The following is a 6,337-nucleotide window of genomic DNA, read 5'->3' as shown; positions in this document are numbered from 1 at the left end:
CCGATTACCATATGTCCCCCTATTAGGATGCATTCCAGTAGTTCCAACCTTCCCTCCACCTCGGCTGAATTGGTGAGAACAATTACCTTGACCACCACGTCCTCTAGAATGACGACCTCTACCATGACAACCTCTACCTCTAACTTTTGGGGGTCTGTAACTTTGATTATACAGTCTTGACTCTGCTTTGGAAAATATTTCATAATATGTCCTTCCCCATAACAAGTATTGGAGTCCAGTATACGTCTCTATGAAGGCATAAAATATTGGATATAACCTCCAAACATAGGAAAAGGTTAACTGGTCTACAATAGACCCTTAGTTGAAGCCTGCAATGATGACAAAATATGACGAGGCAGATAACCCCCTGAACTCTGCCCTCTGGAGTAAGAAACACTAAATTCACCTCCCTTACAGAACTTCATAAATGGTGACAAACTTGGTATCATAGCTTTAGGTTAGGTGATCTCATCACATAAGGACCTGTTTAGTAGAGTCTTGCAGAACGGTACAGGGACGGCTTTAATTTTCTTATAGAGGATATATGACTTCAGGAAAACTCATATATTTCTCTCTTGTGATCTTACTTGAATACAATTGGTATCTAGATGATACAAATTTGTATTTGACCTTCTTAACTTATTTGGCAGATGGTAAGAACTAGAGAAACAAATGTGCCAACACCAACACTGGCAAGACACAGTGATTTTGAGCCAACAATTGGGGCTACAGCTCTAGGGGAGCAGTGGCAAGAGACCCACTAGAGATAGAGCACAAGCACCTAGTCCAACTAGTTATAGAGTGGTGATTGCTCTACCGACTGACGAGGTAGTTGGAGAGGGTGATGAAGGGGAAGATGAGAAAATTCAGGAGAATGAAGTACCAGCCCAGCCTACTCCAAAGATGATTAATCAGGTTCTCACTTATCTCAATGGGTTATCTTATCAGGGCCAGACAGCCTAAGTGTTTTCTCCACCATCAGCTCAGGTTTAGGGAGTACAACATGCAGTTGTTGTGGCTCTCTGCATAAACGTATCCTTAGAAATATGCATGTTTCCTCGATTGACTACAAGGTCTATAATGACAGGTTACCAATATAACCTCTTCATTATGTTCTTAAAGTTGAAACTTTCGATCTTCAAGGGTGTCAAATCTCATGATGCTTATGATTTCCTGGTTTATTGTCATTAGCTGCTATATAAGATGGACATAGTGTAGCGATTCGGTGTTGAGTTTGTGACCTACCAGTTTCAAGGGGATGCCAAAATGTAGTAGAGGTCTTATGTTGAGTGTCGATCAGCAAAGGCACCACCTCTGACTTGGGCATCATCTTCTAGCTTATTCATAAAGAAGTATATACCCCAGACTTTATAGGACAAGAGGAGAGATGAGTTTATGAACCTAGAGCAAAGAAGGATATAAGTTGCATCTAATGAGGCTAAATTTCATGCATTATGAAGGTATACCACTCAACTTTGCTTCAGCCCGCCAGATCATATTCGCCTCTTCATGAAGGGGTTGAGGTCAGATTTGCAGATTCCAACTTTACCGGTAGTGACTTCTACAAAATCATTTCAGGAAGTGGTTGATTTAATGATTGAGGTAGAGTGGGTGAAGCCGGATTATTTCACCAAGGTGTCAACATTTAAAAAAATTTGTAAGGGAGGTATGTTTAGTGGTTCTTACTCTAGAGGGAAAATTTTAGGGGATTATCTGCCTCATCCTATTTAGTCTTTATTGCAAGCTTCAGTTGAGGGTTTGTCGCAGACCAATAAACTTTTTCTATGTTTAAAGGTTATATCCAATATTTTTCGCCTTCACAAAGACTTAAACTCAACTCCAGGACTTGTTGTGAATGTGAGGAGGTTGGAAATATCATGAAATGGTATCCCAAGAAGAGTCATGCTTTGTATGATACGAGTTACATATCCCCAGAAGTTAGAGGTAGAGGTCGTCATTTTGGAGGACGTGGTAGTCAAGGTAACGGTGTATCCAGTTCAGCCAGGGTGGTCGGAAGGTTCAAACTACTAGAGGAAGCCCGTAGGGGCAATGGATGAACAGGTGATAGGGCCTATTATTAAGAATCTCTTGGGAGTCAGAGGCAAAGACATCTGATGTTCTTATCACATGTACTCTTCTGATATCTGATTCCATGGCTTCTGTATTGTTTTATCCTAGATCCACATTTTCGTATATAGCTTCCTCATTCTCTAGTGGTCTTGATTTGCATTGTGAATTTCTTGACATGCCTATTAGTGTATCTACTCCTGTTGGCGAGTTTGTAATAGTTGAGAAGGTGTATAGGTCTTGCCTTGTGAATTTTGTGGGCAAAAACACATATTGATTTGATTATTATTGAAATAGTTGAATTTTATGTAATAATCGGTATGACTTGGCTTTCTCCAAATTTTGCTATCTTAGATTGTAATGCTAAGATTGTGACCTTGGCCAAGCTTTGGACAGATCCATTATTGTGGGAGGGTGACTATATTTCAAACCTAGTTCGTATCATCTCTTTTATTTGAACTAAGAGATTGAGGAGTAAGGGTTGTTTAGATTTCTTAGCACATCTCAGGGATGCTACTTCCAAAGTGCCTTCAATCAAGTCAATTCCGGTAGTCCATGAGTTTGTTGATGTTTTTCATCCAGACTTTCCTAGTATGATACCAAATAGAGATATTGATTTTTGTATTGACCTGGAGAAGGAGATTCACCCTATTTCCGTTTCACTTTATAGGATTTCCCCAGATGAGTTAAGGGAGTTAAAGGCCTAACTTATGGAGTTTTTAGGTAAGGGTTTTATAAGACCTAATGCATCTCCTTGGGGTTCTCCAGTTTTATTTGTTAAGAAGATTGATGGCAATTTTTGAATGTGCATAGACTACAGGCTATTAATGAGGTACCTATTAAGAACAAGTATCCTATTCCTCCTATTAATTATTTGTTCGATCAGTTACAATGTGATTGTGTCTTCTCTAAAATTGATTTGAGGTCCAAGTATCATCAATTAAAAAGGTAGGCAACAGACTGCCGAAGACTAATTTTTGAACCAGGTATGGACATTATGAATTCTTAGTAATGTCTTTTGGGCTTACGAATTCCCTGCTACTTTTATGAACCTGATTATTGGGATTTTGAATCCATATCTCAACCTCTTCGTTATTGTTTTTATTGATAATATACATATATAATCAAAGAGCAGGAAAGAACATGAGGAGATTTTCATAATTGTATTGGGGTTGTTAAGGGAGAAAAGGCTTTATTACAAACTTTCCAAGTATGTGTTTTGGATCGATTCAATGTCATTCTTGGGGAACATGGTTTATAAGGATGGACTACTGGTGGATCCCTCTAAGATTGAAGCAGTAAAGAGTTGGGTAAGGCCTACTAATGTTTCAGAGGTAAGGAAGTTTGTTGGTTTAGCTAGCTACTACCACTGATTTGTCAAGGGATTCTCCTCTATTGCTTCCCAGCTGACCAATTTGACTAAGAAGAATGTTCCATTTGTATGGTTGGATGAGTGTGAAAAAAGCTTCTTGAAACTCAAGACCTTGTTGACTACTGCACTAATTCTTTCCTTGCAAGTGGAAGGTAAAAATTTTATTGTTTATTCTGACGCATCTTATTCTTGTTTGTTTGTAGTGCTAATGCAGGACAAGAATGTAATTGCATAAGATTCAAGGCAATTTAAAAAGCATGAACTCAACTATCCAACCCATGATTTGGAGTTCGATGCAGTTTTATTTGCATTAAAGCTGTGGAGGCATTATCTATATGGGTTCAAGTTTGAAGTGTATATAGATAATCACAGTTTCCAATATGTATTTACTCAGAAAGATTTGACGTTGAGGCAGAGGAGATGGATGGAGTTTTTTAAAGACTATGATATTACTATTTATATCACCCAGGAAAAGCTAATGTTGTTGCAAATGCCCTAAGTATGAAAGAAATGAGCATGGGTAGTTTAGCCCACTTACAAGATTGTACATGCTTATTGGCCAGAGAAGTGCAGACTCTCGCTAATAACTTTATGAGCATGGAAGTACTTGAGAAAGGAGGATTTTTGGCTTGTGTGGAGGCAATATATTTTTTTCTTGACAAGATTAAGGAGAATCAGTTTGTTGATGAGAAGCTGAAATGAATTCGAGATATAGTATTGCGAGGAGAGGTTAAAGAGGTTGTAATTGATGAGGAAGGAGTCTTGATAATTAAGGGAAAGGTATATGTGCCTCGTGTTGATTATTTGACTCACATTATTCTTATTGAGACTCGTAGTTTGAGGTATTCTATACATCCTGGTAGATGTATCGTGATCTGAGACACCATTATTGATGGAGAAGAATGAAGTGTGACATTGTTGATTTTGTTACCCAATGGACTAATTGTCAGCACGTGAAGCATGAAAACCAGAGGCCCGGAGGGACACTTTAGAGAATGGTCATTCTTGAATTGAAGTGGGAAACAATTGCAATAGATTTCGTGGGTCGTCTTCCAAAGACACTAGGTATGTTTGATTGTATTTGGGTAATTATTGTCAGGTTAACTATGTTTGCTCATTTCGTCCCGGACAAGATAACTTACAATAAAGATAAGTTAGTCAAACTCTATATCCGTGAATTTGTTCGATTGCATGGAATTCCAATTTCCATCATATCAGATAGAGGTACACAATTTACTTCTATCTTTTGAGGACCTTGCATGTTGAATTAGGTAGTAGATTGGATATTACTACCACATTTCACCATCAGACCGATGGTAAGTCTGAGTGAACGATTCAGGTGTTGTAGGATATGCTTCGTGAATGCGTGATAGATTTTGGTGATCATTGGGATCAATTCTTATCCTTCACAGAGTTTTTCGTACACCAATAGCTATCACTCGAGTATTGACATGTACCCACTTGAGGCATTGTATGGGAGGAGATGTAGGTCTCCCATTGGTTGGTTTGATGAATTTGAGGTGAGACCTTGGGGTACCGACCTTTTGAGGGAATCGTTAAAGAAGGTTAAATTCATTCTAGAGAATCTTTTAGCAACTCTAAGCAGGCAGAAGGAGTATGTAGATCGGAAGGTTAGGTACTTGGAGTTTATGGAGGGTGAGAAAGTCTTGTTGAAGGTTTCACCCATCAAGGTTGTGATGCAGTTTAACAAGAAAGGTAAGCTTAGTTCGAGGTATATTTGAATATTTGAAGTTCTTAAGCATGTGGTGAAGTGTCCTATGAATTGGTCTTGCCTCAAAGGTTTTCAGGAGTGCACCCGGTATTTCTTGTGTCTATGCTGAAAAAATACTTTAGTGATGGAAGATACATTATTCGTTGGGATTCAGTACTGCTTGATGAGAAACTTTTTTAGAAATATGAGCCTGTAGCTATTATAGGTAGCGAGGTCCGCAAGTTGAGCTTAAAGGAGATTGCATCTATCAAGGTTCAGTAGAAAAATCGGTCAGTTGAAAAGTCCACTTGGGAGAGTGAGGTTGATATGCAAGAAAGATATCCACATTTTTTTACAGATTCAGGTACTCTTTCTTACCCTTGCCTTCTTTTTATCGTTCAAGGATGAACGATGGGTAAATTGGTATCTAATTTAACGACCCTTTTGATCCTTTTGAGTACTAGTGCTCTTTGTGTCATAAAGAACTATTCGATAGATTCTCAGTGGATATTTTAGACTATTCTTAATTATAATTATGGAATAAGTGGGTAGTTTTCAATAGCTATTTAGTTGGTGGTTAAGAAGAAAAACATTAGAATTAAGGTGGACCAGTTTTACTATTTTTATAATTACTGTTTAATAATTAGGGTAGTAAATAATCTGTAGTAGAAAAGAAAAGAATGGTAGGGGAGAAGGAAGATAAGAGGCGTGAAACAAAAACCAAAGCGATAACGATTGTGCATCAGGTAAACTTCAACAATTTCACATCTGGTTGTATGTTGATTGTTTGTTTAGGCGAGAATGCATTTTATTGTAATTTATTAGATAGGAATTACATGTGGGTACATGTAATATTACAGTTCAAACGTGGGGACAAACATTAAAGTTGATTGGTTAAAGGGGAAATGTTTAATGATTAAAGTAATGTAATGTATTAAAACAATAAGTGGTAAATTGTTGTTTATTGAACAAAAAGTGGATTGCATGTGAGAGTTTTACAAAATCGAATTGTAATTCATGTTATGATCATGTTTTGGAGTGGATATCATGGGTTTTGGTGTGATATTGGTTTTCCTTGGTTAGTTTATTTGGTAGGTTCATTTGTTGGCTTCCACCGGTATCATGACAGTGGTAGCTTTACAACAGTATAAACTTAAATTTGATATATTGATATGGATAATTAATAA

The sequence above is a fragment of the Solanum lycopersicum genome, chromosome 2 (genome assembly GCF_036512215.1).
Source record: "Solanum lycopersicum chromosome 2, SLM_r2.1".
In the NCBI taxonomy this organism is placed as follows: Eukaryota; Viridiplantae; Streptophyta; class Magnoliopsida; order Solanales; family Solanaceae; genus Solanum; species Solanum lycopersicum.
Note: the sequence above shows the minus strand (reverse complement) of the source record.